Genomic DNA, 27,083 nt, shown 5'->3' with positions numbered 1-27,083 from the left:
AATTATGAGATAGAGAACTCTGTGAACTTCAAACTACCTGTACAGTTGAAAAAATAAATAGCAACAAGTTTCAGTTGTTTTCTGAATCTACCAGAAAACAACTCCACACGTAAGTGTGATGGATCCTGGGTACACTTGCTCTCAGAAAAACATGTCACACACTGAGTGGTAAACACTGAGAAGAAATCTAATGTCTGATACATCAGAATAATTGCCCTTGAGAAATCAAAAGGAAGAAAGTTGAAAGGTTGTGGGCCAATGGAACAGTACTAGGAAGGCACCACTTCTGTAGAATAAGGGGTTTACTTAAAAGGAGAAAGGACCCCTTGGAGATTTGGAGGCAAAGAAAAAGAAGCAAGCAGGAAAATTAATTAGTGATATTGGTGAAACCCATGTAAATTAAAAATCTGTAAGTCACACTCTTTACAAATTTCTCACTGTATTGGTGCTGTAAGAAATGACCATAATTTGGTGGCTTACACCAATATGAATCTTTTATTTTACAGTTCTGGAAGCCAGAAGTCTGAAATCAATTTCACCAAACTGAAGTCAAGGTGTTATTCCAAGATATTGTAAGACTGATTTATTCTGGAGGTTTTCGGGGGAAAATACATTTCTGCTTTTTTAAGCTTCTAGTGGCTGCCTGTAGCCTAAGCTTGGGGCCCCTTCCTCTATGTTTAAAGCTCATTAAACAAAAATTTGCTTTCATCATCACATTTCTTTCTATCTGTGATTCCTCCTCTGTCACTCTTTCAGTAATCATTCTGCTAATAATTACATTGGGTCCACTCTTATAACCCAGGATAATCTACCTATCTCAAGGCACTCTCTTTAATTTAGAGAATCTAACCACACATTCTCTTTTGCCATATAAGGTAACACAGATTCTGAGATGACATGGACACATTTTATGGGCTATTGTTCAGTATATTCTCCACCATAAATAAAATAAACTACATTTTTCATATGCCAGTGCAAGAGAGCAGTCTTGAACTTAGAAATCTAGTTAGACCCCCATACTTTTCTCTATGACCATGCACAACTGTTTTAGCTGGTCTAGAGAAGAAATAAAATTAGGACAAAAAACAGGAAATGAAAAGAGACATTTATACAACACTTCAGGAAAAAAAGAAAACTAGAATAAAAAATGTTTCAAAGTGTGAACATTCTTCCACCAATTACAAAGACTGAAGTAAACTGTATCACAACATTGTAACATGAATAAAACACACTAAACAATAATTTTCAAAGTTAAAGAATGTCTTAAGTCATAAATTAAAAACCTGATTCAAGGATATAGATGTATAAAAATAGAAAGATATGAAACAAAGTCAGGAAAATATTGAATGAAAATACTACAATATCTTAAAAATGACAACTAAACTACAAGTCACCAAAGGAAGACTACACTCACTTAAGATGTATTGAATGCATTGAGGAGATACTTGAAAACTAAAAAAAAAGCATGATAATGAAATATAGAAAAGTATAAAGATCAGTAAAAAAGGACATTCATACATAGGTAAAGGAAAACCTACAATACATAAAATCAGAGTACCTGATTTAAAAAAAAAATAATATTTTTACCTGAAATAAAAAAAAAAACATATAATAATAAAATAAATCTTCACATCAAAAGGGACTAAAAAGAAAACTAAGGAATAAAAACATAAAAAAGAAAACATACAAAGAAAACTAAGGAATAAAACACGTAAAGAAAACTAAGGAATAAAATATATAAAAAGTAATATAAAACTACAAGTCACCAAAGGAAGACTATACTCACTTGCAATTTAATGAATGTATTGAGGAGATACTTGAAAACTAAAAAAGAAAGCATGATGATGAAATAGGGAAAAGTATAAAGATCAGTAAAAAAGGACATTCATACATAGGTAAAGGAAAACCTAGAATACATAAAATCAGAGTACCTGATTATAAAAAAAATAATATTTTTACTTGAAATAAAAAAATAAATAACATATAATAATAAAATCAATCTTCACATCAAAAGGGATTGAAAAGAAAACTAAGGAGTAAAACATATAAAAAGTAATATAATACACATATGTAGAAAATAGATATAACAATAAAATAGCAGTTTAGCAGTTGGAACAAAACAAATCATAGATTAAATGTAAATGGATTTAACTCATTTATTCTCAAAGAGACACAGAAAATCCAGCTGTATGTTGCATACAAGAAACCTACTTTGGAGGGACCTTGAAGCCTAAATATTATATATAAGGGCAAATATATACCAGCCTAGGGATCTCTTCAGGAAAATTGGAAACATCAAGGGAGCATTCCACCCAAAGATGGGCACAATAAAGGATAAAAATGGTAGAGACTTAGTAGACGCTGAAGAGATAAGAAAAAGATGGAAAGAATACATGGAAGAACTGTATAAAAGATATCTTAATGAACTGGATTACTACGATGGTGTGATTAGTCATGCAGAGCCAGACATTCTGGAATGCAAAGTCAAGCAGGCCTTAAGAAGCACTGCAGGGAGGAGGGTTCAGGATGGGGAACACATGTATTCCTGTGGCGGATTCATTTTGATATTTGGCAAAGCTAATACAATTATATAAAGTTTAAAAATAAAATAAAATTTAAAAAGAAAAAAAAATACTTCACACACACACACAAAAAAGAAGCACTGCTGTTAATAAAACTAGTGGATGTGATGAAATTCCAGCAGAACTATTCAAATCCCTAAAGGAGGATGCCACAAAGGTTCTGCATTCATTATATCAGCAAGTCTGGAAGACCCAGCAGTGGCTGCAGGACTGGAAAAGGTCAATCCTCATCCCAATCCCCAAATATAGGTAGTATGTTCCACAGTATGTGCTAACCATTGGGCAATTGCACTCATCTCCCATGCTAGCAAGGTAATGCTTAAAATCTTGCATGCTAGGCTTCAGCATTATATAAACCAAGAACTTCCAGATGTCCAAGTTGGGTTTAGAAAAGGAAGAGGAACTAGAGATCAAATAGAGGTCAACATTCACTGGATTATAGAGAAAGCAAGGGCATTTCAGAAAAAACATCTATCTCTGTTTCATTGACTACGTTAAATCCTTTGACTGTGTGGATCATGACAAACTGTGGAAAGCTCTTAGAGAGATGGAAATACCAGACCATCTTACCTGTCTCCTGAGGATCCTGTAGGTGGGTCAAGAAGCAAGGAAATGGTAACCCACTCCAGTATTCTTGACTGGAGAATCCCATGGTCAGAGGAGCCTGGTAGGCTACATTCCATGGGGTCGCAAAGAGTTGGACACGACTGAGTGACTTCACTCACTTATCAGGATTCTCTGGTAGTTCAGCTGGTAAAGAACCTGCCTGAAATGCAGGAGACCCCAGTTCGATTCCTGGGTTGGGAAGATCTGCTGGAGAAGGGAACAGCTACCCACTCCAGTATTCTGGCCTGGAGAATTCCATGAACTGTATAGTACATGGTGTTGCAAAGGGTCGGACACATCTGAGCAACTTTCACTTTCATGGAACAACTGATTGGTTCAATATTGAGAAAGAAGTACCACAGGGTTGTTTGTTGTCACCCTGTTTATTTAATCTATGCTTGTTTAATCTGTGTTGAGAATATCATGAGACATGCTGGGCTTGATGAGTGACAAGCTGGAATCAAGATAGGTGGGAGAAATATCAACAACCTTGGATATGCAGATGATACTACTGAAATGGCAGAAAGCAAAGAGGAACTAAACAGCTTTTTGATGAGGGTGAAGGAGGAAAGTGAAAGAGCCGGCTTAAGACTAAATATTAAAAAAAGCTAAGATCATGTCATTCAGATCCATTACTGCATGGCAAATAGAAGGGGAAAAGATGGACATAGTGGTAGATTTCCTCTTCTTGGGCTCAAAAATTGCTGCAGAGGGTGACTGCAGCCATGAAATCAGAAGACGATTGCTTCTTGAAAGCGATGACAAACCTGGACAATGTGCTGAAAAGCAGAGACATTATTCTGCCTACAAAGATCCATATAGTCAAGGCTATGGTCTTCTCAGTGGTCATGTATGGTTGTGAGAATTGGACCATAAAGAAGACAGAACACCAAGGAACTGATGCCTTTGAACTGTGGTGCTGGAGAAGACTCCTGAAAGTCCCCTGCACAAGGAGGTCAAGTCAGTCAGTCTTAAGGGACATCAACCCTGAATATTCACTGGAAAGACTGATGATGAAGCTGAAACTCCAGTATTTTGGTCATCTAATGTGAACAGATGACTCATTGGAAAAGACCCTGATGCTGGGGAAGATTGAAGGGGGGAGGAGAACGAGATGACAGAGGATGAGATGGTTAGATGGCATCACCAACTTGATAGACATGAGTTTGAGCAAGCTCTGGGAGTTGGTGATGGACAGGAAAGCCTAGCGTGCTGCAGTCCATGGGGGTCGCAGTCAGACACGACTGGTCAACTGAACTGAACTGAACACTGCTTTCCTCTTCAGTTCAGTTCAGTTCAGTCACTCAGTAGTGTCCGACTCTTTGCGACCCCATGAACCACAGCATGCCAGGCCTCCCTGTCCATCACCAACTCCCGGAGTTTACCCAAACTCATGTCCATTGAGTTGGTGATGCCATCCAATGATAGGTGAAAAACCCTATTATTTTTTTTTTAATGAAGTTATGTGTGTGTTTGTTATTTGTAGGTAAATGCATCCCTAACTGCTACAAATAGCTCTGATTAAATGCAATTTACCAGTTTACTCTCAGTGATCACAAAATGATCATGTATTATTTTACAGTGACTTCATGTCATATACTGGAGGAGGAAATGGCAACCCACTCCAGTTTTCTTGCCTGAAAAATCACATGGACAAGGAGCCTGGCAGGCTACAGTCCGTAGGATTGTAAAGAGTCACATATGACTGAGTGACTAAGCACATATCATATACTGTGGACATTAGTAAATATGTTCAGAAGTATTATGCTAGGGAAAAAATTCAGGAAATAGATATTTATAGGATATAGCTTTATTTATATATATTGCATGGCATTTTATTTGCCAAGAGTATAAATATCTTATTTTTATGTTAAAATGACCAGGATGGTTTCACTGTTCAATTTGGTCAAACAAAAGAAATGTGAAAGTGAAGTTGCTCAATTGTGTCCAACTCTTTGTGACCCCATAGACTGTAGCCTACCAGTCTCCTCTGTCCATGGGATTTTCCAGGCAATAGTACTGGAGTGGGTTGCCATTTCCTTCTCCAGGGGATCTTCTCAATCCAGGGCTCAAACCCGGGTCTCCCGCATTGTAGACAGACGCTTTACCGTCTGAGCCACGAGGGAAGTCCAATTTGGTCAAACAAAAGAAATGTAATTGATACTAATTGTTTGGAATACAGAGACTAAAGAGTCTATTAAACTTTTCACATGTCAAAGCTCTTTGGCATCATGAAGACATAGTAGATTTAGGATACTATAGAAAATAATAATGATATATTTTTAATGATTCTCTTTGGGGAGGACATTGAGATATGTAATCATGAAAAATTCAATCACGTTTTTAAAACCGCACTATGATAGAGATATAACTTTGCATTTATTATCCTTCAACCAAGAGCAAAATTCACTCTCATTAAGTGTCTCTGCTTAACCAACCTTAAAATAATTTAATTTTGATCATTAATTCCTTATTAAAATACTAAATATAACAAAAGAGGGACAGATTTTATTGAATATTAAGGGACCTTTTGATTAATTCTAAGCTGAAAGCTTGCTGCCTCATCTTTTGCTTGGCATAAGGATACTCTCCTTTTTTATTATGTAAAGTTACTTACATGAGCACATTTATTTAGTAAAGAGTGAAGCAAAATCTTTGTTTTAGTCACTGCATTCAAGTTTTCAGGCCTCCTCCTGGTTCTTCTCCAGGAATTCTCCAGGTTGTAAATATTTAAACATGTAAATGGTTATTATTAAATATACTGTATAAGCAAACACTGACGAAAATATATTTCAAGGCACATGAATTATCCCTGGATCTAACAATCCATCTCACTTATGTTAATTTAGAGGACATTACATTAAAAAATGATCATTTACATTGACACAGGCACACTTCTTCCTAAAATGAGAATCATCCTACCATAGGTACTATTTCATTATGAACTTGTGGCTTCCAGAGTAAAGTGTGTCAGAACAGAATCCTAGCTTTGCATCTGTGTGTATAGTTTTGGAACTTGAAAAAGACTTATAACTCTCTAGGTTCAGTTTCCAAACAAGTAAAAGAGAATGTTGGCATATTAGAGTGTTTAGAATTTAAACCATATCTAGAAGGCAATGAAATTTATGGGAAGATAGTAGGAAGTATAGTTCTATTCTTAATATATTTTCTGTCCAGGCCATGTTTGAGCTTCATTAGTTATTTCACTCCTCTGTGTTATAGCACAAGCCAGTAGGGAGGGCATAAAGAATGTTGACTTTGGAATCAGAAGATCAGAAAAGAATTGGACTGAGTAACAGTTTTACTGCTTACTGCCTGTTCAACCTTTAACAAAGCAGTTAACTTTTAGACACTCAGTTTTATCATCTGCTAAATGGAGATTACTCTTCTTCCAAACACAAACAATAAATGAGATAATTTTTCAAGGTACCTCATAAAGTAACTGGCACATTATAGAAAGTTGATAAAGATTATACTCATTAACAAGTGTACTTTAAAAACATACAGATAAACTTTGACATGAAATACATTGGCTTATTATGAATCAGTGATAAGTAGTTCAAATGACTTTATCAGATTCCAGGACAGCAGAATTTTGTTTATTCTTACTATGAAGTTCATCTTGATTTACATTTGTCCCTAAAAAAGTTCGCTTCTTCAACTTGAATAATATTAACAAAATAAGCATCATATGAAACACTAAGTTGGACAGTTTATATATTTTCATAGGCCAGAGTCTTACATAGAAGAGGGTTCTGAAAAATAAATCTATGCTGGGACATTCTCAGAAGACTTGAGTTAGCATGAGCTGAAGAGGTACATCTCAAGGGAAAGAAAATAAATCAACATAAGGACAGTGCACTAAAACATATTTTCCTGTTTTATTTATGGTTAACAAAATGCATTTGGGGATTTCTGATGAGATTATTATTACTACCTCTCATGATTTAAATTCCATATATATTATATGAATATTAACTAAAATCAAAGAAAAGTTTAATTTTTTTCCCTGAAAATTGGGTGAAATAGCATGTAAAATTTACTAATTTTGTTTTCCTATAGTGATGAAATTTACTCATTTTTATTGCCTTTTGCCAAAAATGGTTAATACCACAACATTGATGAAGGAAGGGTTTAAGACTTATGTGGCCATTGTTATTAAACCCACGTCTTCTTAGCTAGGATACTTATTTTAATACAATTTACATATTAATTTTTTAAACTATCTGTGACATACAAATCAAATGTAGATTTCTATGAAAAAAGGTTTTCTGCCTCATTGGTTTCAAGTTACCCTCTAAGGTTTGGTAATCACAAAGAATTATGCTAAGGCAGCATTTCCTGTTGTGCCAGAGTCTCATAAAGTCATCTGAACCACTTACCAGTGACTCATAACAAACTAGTGTATTTCTCATCAAGATTTATTCTAGGTTTAAATATTGAGTTCAGTTCAGTTCAGTTCAATTGCTCAGTCATGTCCGACTCTTTGCGACCCCATGAATTGCAGCACGCCAGGCCTCCGTGTCCATCACCAACTCCCGGAGTTCACCCAAACTCATGTCCATCGAGTTGGTGATGCCATCCAGCCATCTCATCCTCTGTCGTCCCCTTCTCCTCCCGTCCCCAATCCCTCCCAGCATCAGAATTCTTTCCAATGAGTCAACTCTTCGCATGAGGTGGCCAAAGTACTGGAGTTTCAGCTTTAGAATCAATCCTTTCAATGAACACCCAGGGCTGATCGATCTCCTTTAGAATGGACTGGTTGGATCTCCTTTCAGTCCAAGGGACTCTCAAGAGTCTTCTCCAACACCACAGTTCAAAAGCATCAACTCTTTGGCACTCAGCTTTCTTCACAGTCCAACTCTCACATCCATACATCACCACTGGAAAAACCATAGCCTTGACTAGACAGACCTTTGTTGGCAAAGTAATGTCTTTGCATTTGAATATGCTATCTAGGTTTGTCATAACTTTCCTTCCAAGGAGTAAGCATCTTTTAATTTCATGGCTGCAATCACCATCTGCAGTGATTTGGGAGCCCCCAAAAATAAAGTCTGACACTGTTTCCACTGTTTCCCCATCTATTTGCCATGAAGTGATAGGACCAGATGCCATGATCCACAGGTGAATTCCAGTTCAGTATCTTTCTTTCTTTTCAATTATATTTACTGTTCCTATTTTTATATCTGAAAGTTATCTATTCTAGTCTAGTTTTAGAAGTTTTTGAAGATTCATGATCTTCTAAAGGTCCAAAATAGAATTTTGAAATTGCTTGTCTATTGTTGTTGAAGTTAGATCAAATATGATCACTGAGATATTTCATGCTTTATTTTTTTTAATTTAATTTTATTTTTAAACTTTACAATATTGTATTAGTTTTGCCAAATATCAAAATGAATCCGCCACAGGTATACCCGTGTTCCCCATCCCAAACCCTCCTCCCTCCTCCCTCCCCTACCCTCCCTCTGGGTCGTCCCAGTGCACCAGCCCCAAGCATCCAGTATCGTGCATCAAACCTGGACTGGCGACTTGTTTCATACATGATATTATACATGTTTCAATGCTATTCTCCCAAATCTCCCCACCCTCTCCCTCTCCCACAGAGTCCATAAGACTGATCTATACATCAGTGTCTCTTTTGCTGTCTCGTACACAGGGTTATTGTTACCATCTTTCTAAATTCCATATATATGCGTTAGTATACTGTATTGGTGTTTTTCTTTCTGGCTTACTTCACTCTGTATAATAGGTTCCAGTTTCATCCATCTCATTAGAACTGATTCAAATGTATTCTTTTTAATGGCTGAGTAATACTCCATTGTGTATATGTACCATAGCTTTCTTATCCATTCATCTGTTGATGGGCATTTTTATGCATCTCTATTCATTTATAGATATAAGGTTTTTAGTAAGCTTATATTGGTAAAATATTATGTATCAGGACAATAGCTGTGAACCTCTTCATGTAAAAACCAACTCAATCTACAGTAACCAGTCCAGGAAGCCATCTTACTATCTATAAATCAAACTTATAGGAAGTCAGACCACTGTCTCTACAAAATAGTCTATATAGACAAACAACAACTCCTACAACAATTAGCTCCAAGTGAATAGGACTGATTAGTAATTGGTTGCTTTCCTAATATTTGTCCTGTTTCCATTTTAATTCTAATTGAGAAAATTAAATATGCAGGCCTATCCAAATATATAATATACACCCTTCTAGTAAGCCTGCCTACAGCTTCTCCATGCCAACATCCTCCAGTCAGGGCATACTTGAAGCTTTCCCTCTTTTCTACTATAAAAGCTTTCCCATTTCTCTCCCTTTGCCTGCCTTTGAGATTCTGTGAAAATGAAAGTAATAGTGGTTGACTCTCTTGCTAGAGCAAGCTCTGAATAAATAACTTCTGCCTGTACTAATCTGGTTGCTTTTTATTTCTACACTTGCCTAACCTACATAAAATGACTTTAGTTTAATACCTTTGATGCAAACTATTTTATATGTTAGGCTTTGGGTCAGGTCCAAACTCAAGGCAGTAAACTATACAAATAATGTTCATGTCCTCACTTAGTTCAAAATTGGCAAAATAAATAAGCAGGTAAATGGAAAATATTAATATCATGGGCTTGACTTTGAAGATAAAGCCAGGCATAGTTTGTTAGTTAAATACAGAGTGATTTGTAAAGAAGAAAGATAGTGTAGCTAAAAGAGAATAGTACATACATAACATGTTTTTAAAATAAATATTTAGCAAACTATTTAATAAATATAATAGCCCTTGTTTTATTTTCAATTAATTCTTAACAAAAGTATCATTTTTTTCCTTTAAAATATTTGCTATATACATTTCTCAAATATATCTTCAGATTTAAATTTAAGCTGACAGATATTCAGCTCAGCATTTATGTTTCCTTTTGGACTAATGAGATTAAACACTCCCTTGATGATTATTTAATAGATGTTTCCTCTTAGATTCTCATATGTTTTTGAAATTACATTTGGACCAAAAAGAAAGTTTTGATAATTTGGATTTGGTAATTAGTATTTTCCAACTATCTCACATTTAAGAAAGACCACTTAATTTTAGTTTGTAAAATATTCTCTGCAAAATTTTGAGCATAATATTAAATAAAAATTCCTTTTCTTCTTGGGACTAAGATGAGGGATTTGCTACCCAATGTATTTCTAACTTGCTGAATTCTTTTTGAAATCCTAACACTAGTCAATGTTAAAATATTGCCCCTCAAAATTTGCATTTTAAAAACAATTTGAACTATAGATAACATTTTGCACTTATACCAGATTCACAAACTCTTTTGGATCTATTTGATTAATAATAAACTTCATAAAAGTCTAATATTTGGTCACCATTGACTATCCCAATTATGTTTTGTTTTTCATTTTGTCATTAGTATCTAAACAAATGGATTGTAGCCTCAGTTGGGTCATATGGCATTTTCAGGGACTAGAAATGCATCTCTCTTACTTCAGTTTTCTTTGATGATATATTTATTTCTCACACTTGGTTACTAGTTACTAAAATTTAGGGATGCACTAAGTGTTTTGGGAACAAAGAAGAGTTGAGAGCTTTTAGGTGGGTTTAAAAAGACATAGCTGGACCACAAATTTTAAGTAAAATGTTATAAGAGAGATAACAAGAGAAGGGAATTAATTTTCCAGAAATATAACTTCTAGATAGTCACTGTTTAGTTATAAATATATTCAATATTAGAACTCACATTTTAAATTAATATATTAGTTATGAAACCAAAAAAGAGGTGATCACTTATAAGATTAGAACTAACTGTAGGTATTAATTCGAGATAGCACGGTGATGAAGCCCAGTACTTTTGGAATGCATGTTTAGAACCAAGTAGCTTAACAGTTGTCAAACATTAAGTTTTTTGTATGTGGTTGTGGTTAAACTATCCTCACCCTCAGGATGACAAGCTAGATAAAAGTCTCCCCCTCCTCCACACACAAATAGACTCATGATTCTGCAAATGCCACAATCTGAGCAGAAAAGAAAAAGTAAGTCAGAAGAAAACTTACCCAGTATAAGCAGATAAGCTAGTTCTCTTCTCTTTTGAACTAAATTTTAGATGGAAGTAAAAGGTGAAATTTAAAATAACAGAAACAACAATTGCAACAACATTAACAACAAAACTTTTGTGGAAATGTTCAAAAATTACTAGCTTATCCTCAGGCTTTTCAGGTAACTTGGTGGTAAAGATTCTGCCTGCCAATGCTGGAGACACTGGTTCAATTCCTGGATCAGGAAGATCCCCTGGTGGAGAGGAAATAAACCCACTCCAAAGTTCTTGCCTTGAAAATCCCATGGACAGAGGAGCCTGGTGGGCTACACCATAGGGTCCCAAAGAGTTGGACATGGACACAACTGAGAGACTGAGCAGGCACAGCTTATCCTCACTTCGGTTTGGAATCTATTTATTTATTTATTTATTTTTTACTTTACAATATTGTATTGGTTTTGCCATACATTGACATGAATCTGGGAACACATGCACACCCATGGGTTTGGAATCTAATTGCCCACTATTTGCATTTCCTTCTCTAACTTCCAGGGCTGACAACAACAACATGAAAAGACCATTATCAACTCTAATGGATCCTTTTTGGAGACTCCCTCAGGATCATAGGAAAACAAGTCCATATAAAACAGGGTCAAACCAGGTCTTCTAGTAACTCTCTGAGGGAATACAAATGAAAATTGAGAATAACTATTTAACTAAAATTAACACAATCACATAACACAAAAATGTCAAGGCACCTTGAGCTGGAGTCAGAAAAATCAGCAAATTTTCAGAAAAAAAATTTTTTTTAATTTTTAAATAATTAATTAATTTTACATTACAATATTGTATTTGTTTTGCCATACATTGACTTGAATCCACCATGAGTGTACATGTGTTCCCCATCCTGAACCCCCTTCCCACCTCCCTCCCCATCCCATCCCTCTGGGTCATCCCAGTGCACCAGCTCCGAGCACCCTGTATCATGCATCAAACCTGGACTGGTGATTGGTTTCACATATGATATTTTACAAGTTTCAATGCCATTCTCCCATATCATCCCACCCTCGCCCTCTCCCACAGAGTCCAAAAAACTGTCAATATATCTGTGTCTCTTTTGCTGTCTCATACACAGGGTTATCGTTACCTTCTTTCTAAATTCCATATATATGGGTTAGTATACTGTATTGGTATTTTTCTTTCTGGCTTACCTCACTCTGTATGATAGTCTCCAGTTTCATCCACCTCATTAGAACTGATTCAAATGTATTCTTTTTAATGGCTGAGTAATATTCCATTGTGTATATGTACCACAGCTTTCTTATCCATTCATCTGCTGATGGACATCTAGGTTGCTTCCATGTCTTGGCTATTATAAACAGTGCTGCAATGAACATTGGGGTACATGTATCTCTTTTGATTCTGGTTTCCTCGGTGTGTGTGCCCAGCAGTGGGATTGCTGGGTCAAAGACCCAATCAAAAAGTGGGCCAAAGAACTAAACAGACATTTCTCCAAAGAAGACATACAGATGGCCAACAAACACATGAAAAGATGCTCAACATCACTCATCAGAGAAATGCAAATCAAAACCACAATGAGGTACCATTTCACGCCAGTCAGAACGGCTGCTATCCAAAAGTCTACAAGCAATAAATGCTGGAGAGGGTGTGGAGAAAAGGGAACCCTCTTACACTGTTGGTAGGAATGCAAACTAGTCCCGCCACTATGGAGAACAGTGTGGAGGAAAAAAAAATTTAACAAAAGGGCCAGAATCATAAAAACTTCAAATAAAAAGGTTATATATTATAAAATTAGAAAAAAATATTTTCTAACTTTAAAGGTAAGGAGTTGAATTTTAAACAATTAAATTAGCAATAACAAATTAAAAATAAACCAAAATATCTTAAAAGGAAATTTAGAAATTTTAGAAATGAAATATATCTGAAATTAAAAATGCAATACCAGGGTTAAAATGGCAAATTAGATATGACTGAACAGAGAATTAGGAAATAGGAACATATACCAATAGCATGCTGGAATACTTTTATAATATTCCAGTAATTTTTCAGAAAGCAATGTATTTATTAAAGATGTAGAAGATGGAAAAAATTACATCTGTGATCTAACTGACATATAGAACATTCAGCCAACTATTACTGAATACACATTTTCTTTAAGGATGTGCAAGTCAGTTAAGAAATTGAGAATAAGTCATGTATTAAAGTGTGAACCAATATATCCCAAAATATAGACTTTATACAGATCAAAGTTTTTGCCAAAATGCAGTTGTTATAAATCAAAAAAGTACAAAAAGATTAAAAACTAAATCTTTATAAATCTACATGTCATATGTTGCTAAATAAAATCCAAATCCATATGGAATCAAATGGAAATTAAAGTACTATAATGAAAATACTACCTATCAAACTTGTGAAAGGCTGGTAAAGCAGTACTTATAATGAAATTTACAGTCTAAGGTGCATATATTCAATAAGGAGAAAAACTAAACAAATGATAAAAATAAGCAAATGCCTTAAACATTTTGAAAATGAACATCAATATGCCACACAGAGTAAGTAGGAAGAAAACGTAAGTAAATAAATGAAGTAGAAAAACAAGATTAAGTAAGATTTTAAAAACTCAGAAAATATAATTCTTTGAAAAGATTAATAGAGTTGATAAATCTTTAAGCTGAACTAAGAAAAATAACTGACATAAATACAAGTATTAGAATATAAATGATATAACTTCAATAACAGTAGGAATTAAAATATTAAAAATAAATTGTATATTTCCTAGAAAAATGTAAATTTTCAAAACTGACTTAAAATCCAAATATTTTCTGTAACTATTAAAAATTAAATCAATAATTTAAAATTTTCCAACAAAGAAAACCCAAATCTAAGAGCATTTAGAATGTGTATAAGTACTCTATCAGACATTCAAGAAATAGTTCTAATATTTTACAAAGTCATAAAGAGAGTAAAAACAGTAGAAGAAATAGAAAAAGAGGGAATTCAAATTATTTAATGCTAGTAAAAATTTAATTCCAGAATCAGATGTAAAATTTCCCCAAATTTTAGTGATTGAAATAATAAATATTTGTTATCTATTTTTGTGGTTCTAGAACCTCAGAGTTGCTTATCTAAAAGGTTCTGGCTCAGGATGTCTGTCTAAGCTGCAGTCACCTCAGGACTTACCTGGAAAACTCTCTACTTCCAAGTTCACTCTTGTAGCTCTTGGCAGGCTTTGAGTACATACAGGTCACTGGAGGAAAACATTATTGCTTTCCACCTGGTTCTCTTCATAGGGCTGCTCACCATATAGCAACTTGCTTCTCCCAGAGATAGGTATCTGAGAGAGAAGTATGAGTGAGAATAACCAAGACAGAAGTCACAGTATTTTTAGAACTTGATATTTAAAATGATACCCCATCTCATCCTGCAAGACTCTGTCCAGAGAGAGAAGGGTTACACAAGTGTGTGAATTCAAGGAGGCAGGGATTTGCAGGAGAGAGACCACCTTAAAGGCTGCCCGTCATACCAGATAAGGAAACTGAGAAGACTGCATGCAAGTTCATATACATTGACAAAAAACTCCTTAATAAAATAATAACAATTAGATTGCATCAATAGTTTAAAATGAAATTATATCCTAGCCAAATTGGAATACAAAGATGTTTTAAGATTATTAAAAAAAAATGATTACATTATAATATATTACATTAACATTAAAAAGGTGGGAAACAATCAAATGGATAGGTATAGAAAATAATCTTAAGACAAAATTCAACATTCATTCATGAGAAAAATAGCATATTAGGACAAGGAGAGAACTTCCATAACCTTATGAACCATGTCAGTTCAGTAATTATAGGAAACATTATATTCAATGAGTAGGTATAAAAATCATTACATGTAAAATCAAGAAATAGACAAAAACAGCCAATACCATTGATTAATATTCATATTTTTTAGTATTTATTCAATATTTTCCTGGAAGACTTAGCCAAATCACTAAGATATGAAAAAAAAAGGATAGGAAAATAAGAAAAATTAATATTACCATATTATATGATTATCCATATATACATAAAACTACAGAAAACTTTACAATTAAAAGATTACTAATTTTGTTGAATATTAGGCAAATATACAAAGAACATTTTCCATTCCAGAAATAAAAGTTAAATATGATAAAAATAATAGAAAAACCGATACCATAATGAAATAGAAATTAATTTTTTAAAGAATACACATGAGCTCTATAAAAAAGCTACAACTCTAATAAGGATTTCATATAATTATCTGTATATTTGTAAGCTATTGCATACAAAATTAAAGGAACAAGAAAATACGAATGTTAAGAAAAATCACATCATTTAATATGAAAATATTTCATGTTCTATCTTCATTTATCTATTCTTTCATGATATTGATATTAAGCAGTCTTAGTAAAATAAATTTTCATATAAATAAAAAATTTAAAAACCTTAGTCATGAAGAGATAAATTGGAGAGGTTTTCATGAAAAACAAAAATGGTTTTGAATGAATGTCTATTTAAAATAGAATAAGACTTCAAAAAATTAGAGATACCAAGGGAATATTTCATGTAAACATGAGCACTGCTATTGCTGCTAAGTCGCTTCAGTTGTGTCTGACTCTGTGCGATGGCATAGAAGGCAGCCCAACAGGTTCCCCTGTCCCTGGGATTCTCCAGGCAAGAACACTGGAGTGGATTGCCATTTCCTTCTCCAATGCATGAAAGTGAAAAGTGAAAGTGAAGTCACTGAGTCTTGTCCTACTCCTAGTAAACCCATGGACTGCAGCCTATCAGGTTCCTCCATCCATGGGATTTTCCAGGCAAGAGTACTGGAGTGGGTAAAGATGGGCACAATAAAAGACAAAAATGGTATGTACCTAACAGAAGCAGAAGCTATTAAGAGGGGGTGGCAAGAATACATGGAAGACTGTAAAAACAAGATCTTCATGACCCAGATACCACCATCATGTGACCACTCACCTAGAGCCAGACATCCTGGAATGCAAAGTAAAGTGGGCCTTAGGAAGCATCACTAATGAACAAAGTTATTGGAGGTGATGTAATTCCAGCTGAGCTATTTCAAATCATAAAAAGATGATGCTGTGAAAGTGCTACACTCAATATGCCAGCGAATTTGGAAAACTCAGCAGTGGCCACAAGACTGGAAAAGGTCAGTTTTCATTCCAATCCCAAAGAAAAGCAATGCCAAAGAATGTTCAAACTACCACACAGTTGCACTCATCTCACAGGCTAGCAAAGAAATGCTCAAAATTCTCTAAGCTAGGTTTCAGTAATACATGAACTGAGAACTTTCAGATATTCAAGCTGGATTTAGAAAAGGCAGAGGAATCAGAGATCAAATTGCCAACATCCACTGGAGCATAAAAAAGGCAAAAGAATGCCAGAAAAAACATCTACTTCTGCTTCACTGACTATGCTAAAGCCTTTGTATGGATCACAACAAACTGGATAATTCTTCAAGAGATGGGAACACCAGACCACCTAACCTGCCTCCTGAGAAATCTGTATGCGGGACAAGAAGCAACATTTAGAACCAGATATAGAACAAAGGACTGGTTCCAGAGTGGGAAAGGTCAAGGCTTATAGAGTTACCTGCTTATTTAATGTACATGCAGACTACATCATGCAAATTGCCGGGCTGGATGAAGCACAAGTTGGAATAAGATTGCCAGGAGAAATAACAGTAACCTCAGATATGCAGATGACACCACCCTTATGGCAGAAAGTGAAAAGGAACTGAAAAGCCTCTTGATGAAAGTGAAAGGAGATTGAAAGAGCTGGCTTGAAATTCAACATTCAAAAAATGAAGACCATCCATCACTTCAGTCGCTCAGTCGTGTCTGACTCTTAGCGATCCCATGAATTCCAGCATGTCAGCCTTCTGTGTCCATCACCAACTCCCGGAGTTCACCCAAACTCATGTTCATCGAGTAGGTGATTCCATCCAGCCATCTCATCCTCTGTCGTCCCCTTCTCCTCCTGCCCCCAATCCCTCCCAGCATCAGAGTCTTTTCCAATGAGTCAACTCTTCCATGAGGTGGCCAAAGTACTAGAGTTTCAGCTTTAGCATCACTCCTTCCAATGAACAACCAGGACTGATCTCATTTAGAATGGCCTGGTTGGATCTCCTTGCAGTCCAAGGGACTCTCAAGAGTCTTCTCTAACACCATAGTTTAAAAGCATCAATTCTTCAGCACTCAGCTTTCTTCACAGTCCAAATCTCACATCTATACATGACCACTGGAAAAAACATAGCCTTGACTAGATGGACCTTTGTTGGCAAAGTAATGTCTCTGCTTTTGAATATGCTACCTAGGTTGGTCATAACTTTCCTTCCAAGGAGTAAGCGTCTTTTAATTTCATGGCTGCAGTCACCATCTGCAGTGATTTTGGAGCCCCCCAAAATAAAGTCTGACACTGTTTCCACTGTTTCCCCATCTATTTCCCATGAAGTGATGGGATCAGATGCCATGATCTTAGTTTTATGAATGTTGAGCTTTAAGCCAACTTTTTCACTCTTCTCTTCAACTTTCATCAAGAGGTTTTTAGCTCCTCTTCACTTTCTGCCATAAGGGTGGTGTCATCTGCAGATCTGAGGTTATTGATATTTCTCCTGGCAATCTTGATTCCAGGTTGTGCTTCTTCCAGCACAGCGTTTCTCATGATGTACTCTGCATAGAAGTTAAATGAACAGGTTGACAATATACAGCCTTGACATACTTCTTTTCCTATTTGGAACCAGTCTGTTGTTCCATGTTCAGTTCTAATTGTTGCTTCCTGACCTGCATATAGGTTTCTCAAGAGGCAGGTTAGGTGGTCTGGTATCCCCATCTCTTTCAGAATTTTCCACAGTTTATTGTGATCCACACAGTCAAAGGCTTTGGAATAGACAATAAAACAGTAATAGATGTTTTTCTGGAACACTCTTGCTTTTTCATTGATCCAGCAGATATTGGCAATTTGATCTCTGGCTCCTCTGCCTTTTCTAAAACCAACTTGAACATCTGGAAGTTCATGGTATTGCTAAAGCCTGGCTTGGAGAATTTTGAGCATTACTTTACTAGCGTGTGAAATGAGTGCAATTGTGTGGTAGTTTGAGCATTCTTTGGCAATGCCTTTCTTTGGGAATGGAATGAAAACTGACCTTTTGCAGTCCTGAGGCCACTGCTGAGTTTTCCAAATTTGCTGGCATATTGAGTGCAGCACTTTCGCAGCATCATCTTTCAGGATTTGAAACAGCTCAACTGGAATTCCATCACCTCCACTAGCTTTGTTCATAGTGATGCTTTCTAAGGCCCACTTGACTTCACATTCCAGGATGTCTGGCTTTAGTTGAGTGATCACACCATCATCATTATCTGGGTCGTGAAGATCTTTTTTGTACAGTTCTTCTGTATATTCTTGCCACCTCTTCTTAATATCTTCTGCTTCTGTTAGGTCCATACCATTTCTGTCTTTTATCAAGCCTATCTTTGAATGAAATGTTCCCTTGGTATCTCTAATTTTCTGGAAGAGATCTCTAGTCTTTCCCATTCTGTTGTTTTCCTCTATTTCTTTATATTGATAACTGAGGAAGGCTTTCTTATCTCTCCTTGCTATTCTTTGGAACTCTGTGTTCAGATGCTTATATCTTTCTTTTTCTCCTTTGCTTTTTGCTTCTCTTCTTTTCACAGCTATTTTTAAGGCATCCTCAGACAGCCATTTTGATTTTTTGCATTTCTTTTCCATGGGGATGGTCTTGATCCCTGTCTCCTGTACAATGTCACAAACCTCATTCCATAGTTCATCAGGCACTCTATGTATCAGACCTAATCCCTAAAATCTATTTCTCATTTCCACTGTATAATCATAAAGGATTTGATTTAGGTCATACCTGAATGGTCTAGTGGTTTTCCCTACTTTCTTCAATTTAAGTCTGAATTTGGCAATAAAGAGTTCATGATCTGAGCCACAGTCAGCTCCTGGTCTTGTTTTTGCTGACTGTATAGAACTTCTCCATTTTTGGCTGCCAAGAATATAATCAATCTGATTTTGGTGTTGACCATCTGGTGATGTCCATGTGTAGAGTCTTCTCCTATGTTGTTGGAAGAGGGTGTTTGCTATCACTAGTTCATTCTCTTGGCAAAACTCTTTGCCTTTGCCCTGCTTCATTCCATATTCAAGGCCAAATTTGCCTGTTACTCCAGGTGTTTCTTGACTTCCTACTTTTGCATTCCAGTCCCCTATATTGAAAAGGACATCTTTTTTGGGTGTTAGTTCTAAAAGGTCTTGTAGGTCTTCATAGAACCGTTCAACTTCAGCTTCTTCAGCATTACTGGTTGGGGCATAGACTTGGATTACTGTGATATTGAATGGTTTGCCTTGGTAACGGACAGAGATCATTCTGTCATTTTTGAGATTGCATCCGAGTACTGCATTTCAGACTCTTATGTTGACCATGATGGCTACTGCATTTCTCCTAAAGAATTCCTGCCCACAGTAGTAGATATAACGGTCATCTGAGGTAAATTCACCCATTCCAGTCCATTTTAGTTTACTGATTCCTAGAATGTCGACCTTCACTCTTGCCATCTCCTGTTTGACCACTTCCAATTTGCCTTGATTCATGGACCTAACATTCCAGGTTCCTATGCAATATTGCTCTTTACAGCATCAGACCTTGCTTCTATCACCAGTCACATCCACAACTGTGTATTGTTTTTGCTTTGGTTCCATCCCTTCATTCTTTCTGGATTTATTTCTCCACTGATCTCCAGTAGCATATCGGGCACCTACTGATTTGGGGAGTTCCTCTTTCAGTATCCTATCATTTTGCCTTTTCATACTGTTCATGGGGTTCTCAATGCAAGAATACTGAAGTAGTTTGCCATTCCCTTCTCCAGTAGACCACATTCTGTCAGACCTCTCCACGATGTCCTGCCTGTCTTGGGTGGCTCAATATGGCATGGCTTAGATTCATTGAGTTAGACAAGGCTGTGGTCTGTGTGATTAGATTGACTACTTTTCTGATTATGGTTTGTGTGTCTGCCTTCTGATGTCTCTTGCAACACCTACCGTCTTACTTGGGTTTCTCTTATCTTGGACATGGGGTATCCCTTCACAGCTGCTCCAGCAAAGTGCAGCCGCTGCTCCTTACCTTGGAGGAGCGGTATCTCCTCACAGCCGCCCCTCCTGACATTGAACGTGGAATAACTCCTCTCTGCCCTCCTGCGCCCGTGTAGCCACCACTCCTTGAATTGTTCCACATTCACCGGCATATCCTGGAGCAAATGCAACTGCCACTCCTACTGGAGCAGTGACCACCAAAGGGACCATCCAAGGAATGTTTACAAACATGAGAAGCAACCTGAAAATCCCAAAACCCTCTAAAGAATAAAGCTGCACAGGGCATAGCTGACTGGCTTGCATTGCGGGCTCCTGTGGTTCTTCCTGCGTCTGGGAGTGTGCCCAGGCCAGCAACGCACGCCAATCCGCAGGAACCACCACAGGGCAGCAGTGAGTTGTCGGGACCACCGAGAGATGCCAAACCATCCATCACTTCATGGCAAATAGATGGGGAAACAATGGAAACAGTGAGAGACTATTTTCTAGGGCTCTGAAAACACTACAGATGGTGATTGCAGACATGAAATTAAAAGACGCTTGCTCCTTGGAAGAAAAGCTATGACAAACATAGACAGAATAGTAAAAAGTAGAGACATTACTTTGCCAATAAAGGTCCATCTGATCAAAGCTATGGTTTTACCAGTAGTTATGTATGGATGTGTGAGTTGGATCATTAATAAAGCTGAGTTCCGAAGAATTGATGCTTTTGAACTGTGGTATTGGAGAAGACTCTTCAGAGTCCTTTGGACTGCCAGAAGATCAAATCAGTGAATCCTAAAGGAAACCCATCCTGAATATTCATTAGAAGGACTGATACTGAAGCTGAAGTTCCAGTACTTTGGCCACCTGAAGAACTGATTCATTCCAAAAGACAATGATGCTGGGAAAGATTGAAGGCTGGAGGAGAAGCAGATGACAGAGGATGAGATGATTGGATGGCATCACTGACTTAATGGACATAAGTTTGAGCAAGCCCCGGGAGTTAGTGATGGTCTGGGAAGCCTGACGTGCTGCAGTGCATGGATTCACAAAGTGTTGCACATGACTGAGCAACTGAACTGAACTGAATAACATATTTTTTAAAACTGTTGGTAGTAAATTTTTGAAGGATGAAATCTTGTACTACAAACAAAAATGAAGGACATTATTTCAACTTAGTAACAAGCTAAATTAAAATAATACAGATTAATTTTATTCTTAGGAGTCAATAGCCATGGAATTTCCTTGCTTTGTACAACTAAAAGAAATAAAAAGAAAATCTGGAATTATTGTTCATGCTCCATTCAACTGAAGAAGTTAATCACCTATTTGGAATTAGGATCCATATTTTGTATCCTGTACTTTGAATTTTTTTTTTACTATATAACCTATAATATATTGTCATAGACAAAAAAAAAAAAAAAAGAGAGAGAGAGAGAGAGAGAGAGAAAAGAAGCAGCATTTTGTGTACTGAAATGGAAGAGATTTACTGTTATTTGTTCAGAAGTGTGTGAACAAAAATGACGTGGCTCTAAGGATTTGTGCATGGATGTGTAACAGATTCACCGCACTTTAAAGGTGAAAATTCAAGTCACCAAAGAAACCTGAACTTTTTAGATTTATAATTGGATTATATAAAAATTCAGTTAATGAAATTAAGTAAAGTGAAAATTTTTAATTGATGTCCTTTATATTTTGATTCATCCTTTTCTCTTTCTTTACTTTGTAAGGATTCTTTTTCCTTAACTATATTGAAAGTCAGCAGTATTGTTTAAGCACAGATCTTAATGGGTGTTAATGAAGCAGGAACAAAGATCTTCTAAAAGATTCAGACTTCTCTATGGAGGATTTTCTTGCAGGGGATTAGTGCCAGTTATGCTTTTTTCACATTGATAATAAATTAAGATTATATGTTACTTCTCTTTGATTTTCTTTGCCTTATTATGATAATTGTTATGATGCTAATTAGCAAATTGTGTGTTTCTTCATCAGTTTAATTTATTTTGATTTTTTAAAGTAGAGGAACAAATTAGCATGGCATAAGACACAAAATCACCATAATAGCATAACAAGCAAAAGAAAATGAATGAATTAGCACATAGTTGAAGTTACTTGGAAGACAATTCTATGTCTCCAGATGCAATATGATAATTTACCTATTCTTGGTGAAAATTTTCATTAAAATAAGCAATATTGTAGGCCCTTATGAAGTTTGAAATTATACTTAACATTTCTGTGACAAAGGTGGATTATTTTTTATTAAATAAAGGATTTCCTGCATTTTTCCATTGAAAATGTATACTGCTACAGGTTTGTCTGTGGTAACATTCCAGAGAAACACTTCACATGCAGAATGTGTCTGCACAAATTATTTATTCAAGGTAGACTAACCAAACACTATGCTAGTGTTTTATGTACAAGACTAAAACCATTAAAAATCCTATAAAATAAAATTTGTTATTTTACTAACACTGTATTTTAATAAAAATGAAATCAGATTGTAACCTCTTCATATGCAAAGATATCTGGCATGTAGTAGGCGTGCAGTGATTAAAAAATGAATAAATAAATGGATGAATGGTATCCTAATAACTATTAATGGTTCTTTCTGTTTTCATTAAGTTTCTGTTACATTGGTAGGCTTAAGTTTCACAATGTATGTAGTGTGACAGTCTTTGATTTGTTTTGGGGTAGAATGTACTGAAAGGGAAATGTAATCTCTGGGTGACCAGTCACACATTATAAAGGAATAGCATAAAATGACGTAAAGAAATAAAAAAGACAGTATTGACAACCTGTCTGGCATATCATGTGCCAGTTCTTTTCCTTTCAGGAAGTCTCTCTTTAGTGAATGTTCAGTCCAGTTGGTATAGGAGTTTGATTTGTGACTGATGAAGGAAGCTCATGTCTGGGTGCCAACACAATCACCTGGAAAGGAAGGAGATTTGATGTCATATAGACCCATAACAAAACCTGATATTTACACAAAGACCTTTGGCAAGGGGCACCAATCCTTGAAGCCAATCTACCTCTGCAATAAAATGTCCTAAGAAAGGAAGAGAGATCAGGATGTATTGTGTTCTTTGTTTTGTTTGATCAAGCTGGTGTCTAAAAGGAATTGATATCCTCACAGGCATAAATGGCTCTCTAGCTCATACTGAATTTAGGTTTATGTTGCTGATGTCAATTTTCCTGAGAATTTATTCATTAAAAGAGTTTTCTTTTTTATTCCTTTAACAAAATAAGAGATTCTGAACTTGGCCCCCGAAACCCTCATGTTTGGCTCTCCTCCATAAAAAAGAAGACCCAAGCATGATTTACAACTTACATAAAGCCTGAAATTTCTTTATTTGGAATGAGATTAGTGAATGTTAACAATAGTGGTCCAAATCCTTTTTCTGGGAAAGTTAAAATTTTAGAGTTAGCTAGTCCAAAAGGAATTTCCATAAGTTTCTCAACAGTTTTTTTAACCTCTTTACTGAATTGAACTATGTCCCTGCAAACTTTAAGATCACTTGGAATTTCTGAACGTGACCTTTTGTGGAAATGGGGGCTTGACAAAGATCCTCAAGACTAGGATAAGCTCCATATCCAATGTAAGTCACGTACTTGTAAGAGGAGGGAAATTTGGACACAGAAACAGAAACACACAAGGTCAAGTAAAATTGAGACAATGAAACAGATATCAGGAAGAGAAATTTAGGAAACAATCCCATTATCCATCATACCAAAAAAAAAAAAAAATCTAGGAATAAACCTACTTAAGGAGGCAAAAGACCTGTTCTCAAAAACTGTATGATGATGATGAAAGAAAGTGAAGATAACACAAACAGATAGAAAGATATACTGTGTTCTTAGATTGGAAGAATTAACATTGTTAAAATGACCATACTACTCAAGGCAATCTACAGATTCAGTGTAATGACATTTTTCACAGACCTGGAACAAAAATTTTTTAAATTTGCATGGGAACTCAAAAGATCCCCCAAATAGCCAAAATAATCTTGAAGAAGAAGAATAGAGCTGGACAAATCATGCTCTCTAATCTCAGACTATACTACAAAACTACAGTAAACAAAATATTATAGTACTAGCACAAAAACAGACACATAGATCAATGGAACAGTATAGAAAGTTCAGAAAGAAACCTAGGGACTTAAGCTTAATTAATCCACAACAAAGGAGGCAAAAATATACAACATAGAAAAGGCAGTCTCTTCAATAAGTGGTGCTAGGAAAATTGGACAGCTAGAGGTAAAAGAATATAATTAGAATATTTTCTAACACTTTATACAAAAATTAACTCAAAATGGATTAAAAATGTAAACTCAAGGCCGGATACTATGAAACACCTAGAGGAAACTGAGGCAGGAGACTCTTTGACATAAATTACAGCAATATTTTTTTAGATCCATCTCCTACGGTAATGAAAAACAAAAATAAACAAATGTGACCTAATTAAATGTAAAAGCTTTTGAATAGCAAAGAAACCATAAGCAAAATGAAAACACAACCTATGAACTGGGAGAAAATACTTGAACATGATGCAACTAACAAGCAAATAATTTCCAAAATATACAAATAGCTCATACAGCTCAACATTTAGGGGAAAAACTAATCAAAAAAGGGCAGAAAACCTAAACAGACATTTCTTTAAAGAAGAGATACAGCTGGCCAACAGGTACATGGAAAGATGTTCAACACTGATAATTACTAAAGAAATGTAAATCAAAACCACAATGAGGTGTTACATCACACCAGTTAGAATGGCCATCATTAAAATGTCTACAAATAATAAACTCTAGAGAAGATGTGGAGGAAAAGGAACCATCTTACACTGTTGGTGGGAATGTAAATTAGTATGGAAAATACAATGGTAAGGTTCCTTAAAAAACCCAATGTTATCATATGACCCAACAATCCCACTCCTAAGCATACCTGGAGGAAATCTTAATTTGCAAAGTTATATGCACCCCAGTGTTTATAGGAGCACTATTTACAATAGCCAAACCATGGAAAAATCCTAAATGTTCATCAACAGGGGCATGAATAAATATGTGAGGTGTATACATGACATACACACACACGTGCCCACACATACACAGACACACAGAGAGATATAATGGAATATTACTCGACCATAGAAAAGAATGAAATAATGCCATTTGCAGCAACATGGATGAACCTAGAGATTTTTATGCTAAGTATGTCAGAAAGAGACAACATATGATATTACTTGGATGTGGAATCTAAATAGGACACAAATGAACTTATCTATGAAACAGACACATGGACATAAAGAACAACCTTGTGGTTGCCAAGGGGCTGTGGGGGAGGGATGGATTGGGTGTTTGGGATTAGTAGATGCAAACTATTACACATAAGATGGATAAACAACAAGGTATCACTGTATAGATATTCAATAAATTGTAACTACCTATAATGGAAAATGATCTGGAAAAGAATATATATATATATTCTTTATATACTTTATATACATATGTGTGTGTATATATATATATATATATACACACATATGAAGTAGAGTTAATTTGCAATGTTTCAGGTATAATACCTGTAATACTTCAACAAAAAACAGTTAAGAAAAATGGAGACAAAGACAGGAACACCAAAGATTGCTGATAATTAACTGAAACTGGGAGAAGCAAAATTATTTTTTTTTTTTTTTAATTCTTCCAATTTTATTTTATTTTTAAACTTTACATAATTGTATTAGTTTTGCCAAATATCAAAATGAATCCACCACAGGTATACATGTGTTCCCCATCCCGAACCCTCCTCCCTCCTCCCTCCCCATACCATCCCTCTGGGCCGTCCCAGTGCACCAGCCCCAAGCATCCAGCATCGTGCATCGAACCTGGACTGGCAACTCGTTTCCTACATGATATTTTACATGTTTCATTGCCATTCTCCCAAATCTTCCCACCCTCTCCCCCTCCCACAGAGTCCATAAGACTGTTCTATACATCAGTGTCTCTTTTGCTGTCTCGTACACCGGGTTATTGTTACCATCTTTCTAAATTCCATATATATGCGTTAGTATACTGTATTTATGTTTTTCCTTCTGGCTTACTTCACTCTGTATAATAGGCTCCAGTTTCATCCACCTCATTAGAACTGATTCAAAAGTATTCTTTTTAATGGCTGAGTAATACTCCATTGTGTATATGTACCACAGCTTTCTTATCCATTCATCTGCTGATGGACATCTAGGTTGCTTCCATGTCTTGGCTATTATAAACAGTGCTGCGATGAACATTGGGGTACACGTGTCTCTTTCCCTTCTGGTTTCCTCAGTGTGTATGCCCAGCAGTGGGGTTGCTGGATCATAAGGCAGTTCTATTTCCAGTTTTTTAAGGAATCTCCACACTGTTCTCCATAGTGGCTGTACTAGTTTGCATTCCCACCAACAGTGTAAGAGGGTTCCCTTTTCTCCACACCCTCTCCAGCATTTATTATTTGTAGACTTTTGGATCGCAGCCATTCTGACTGGTGTGAAATGGTACCTCATAGTGGTTTTGATTTGCATTTCTCTGATAATGAGTGATGTTGAGCATCTTTTCATGTGTTTGTTAGCCATCTGTATGTCTTTTTTGGAGAAATGTCTATTTAGTTCTTTGGCCCATTTTTTGATTGGGTCGTTTATTTTTCTGGAGTTGAGCTGGGAGAAAATAATAGCAAATGAAGCAAC

This window comes from Bos taurus, chromosome 6, assembly GCF_002263795.3.
Source record: "Bos taurus isolate L1 Dominette 01449 registration number 42190680 breed Hereford chromosome 6, ARS-UCD2.0, whole genome shotgun sequence".
Classification (NCBI taxonomy): Eukaryota; Metazoa; Chordata; class Mammalia; order Artiodactyla; family Bovidae; genus Bos; species Bos taurus.
This window is presented reverse-complemented; position numbering follows the sequence as displayed.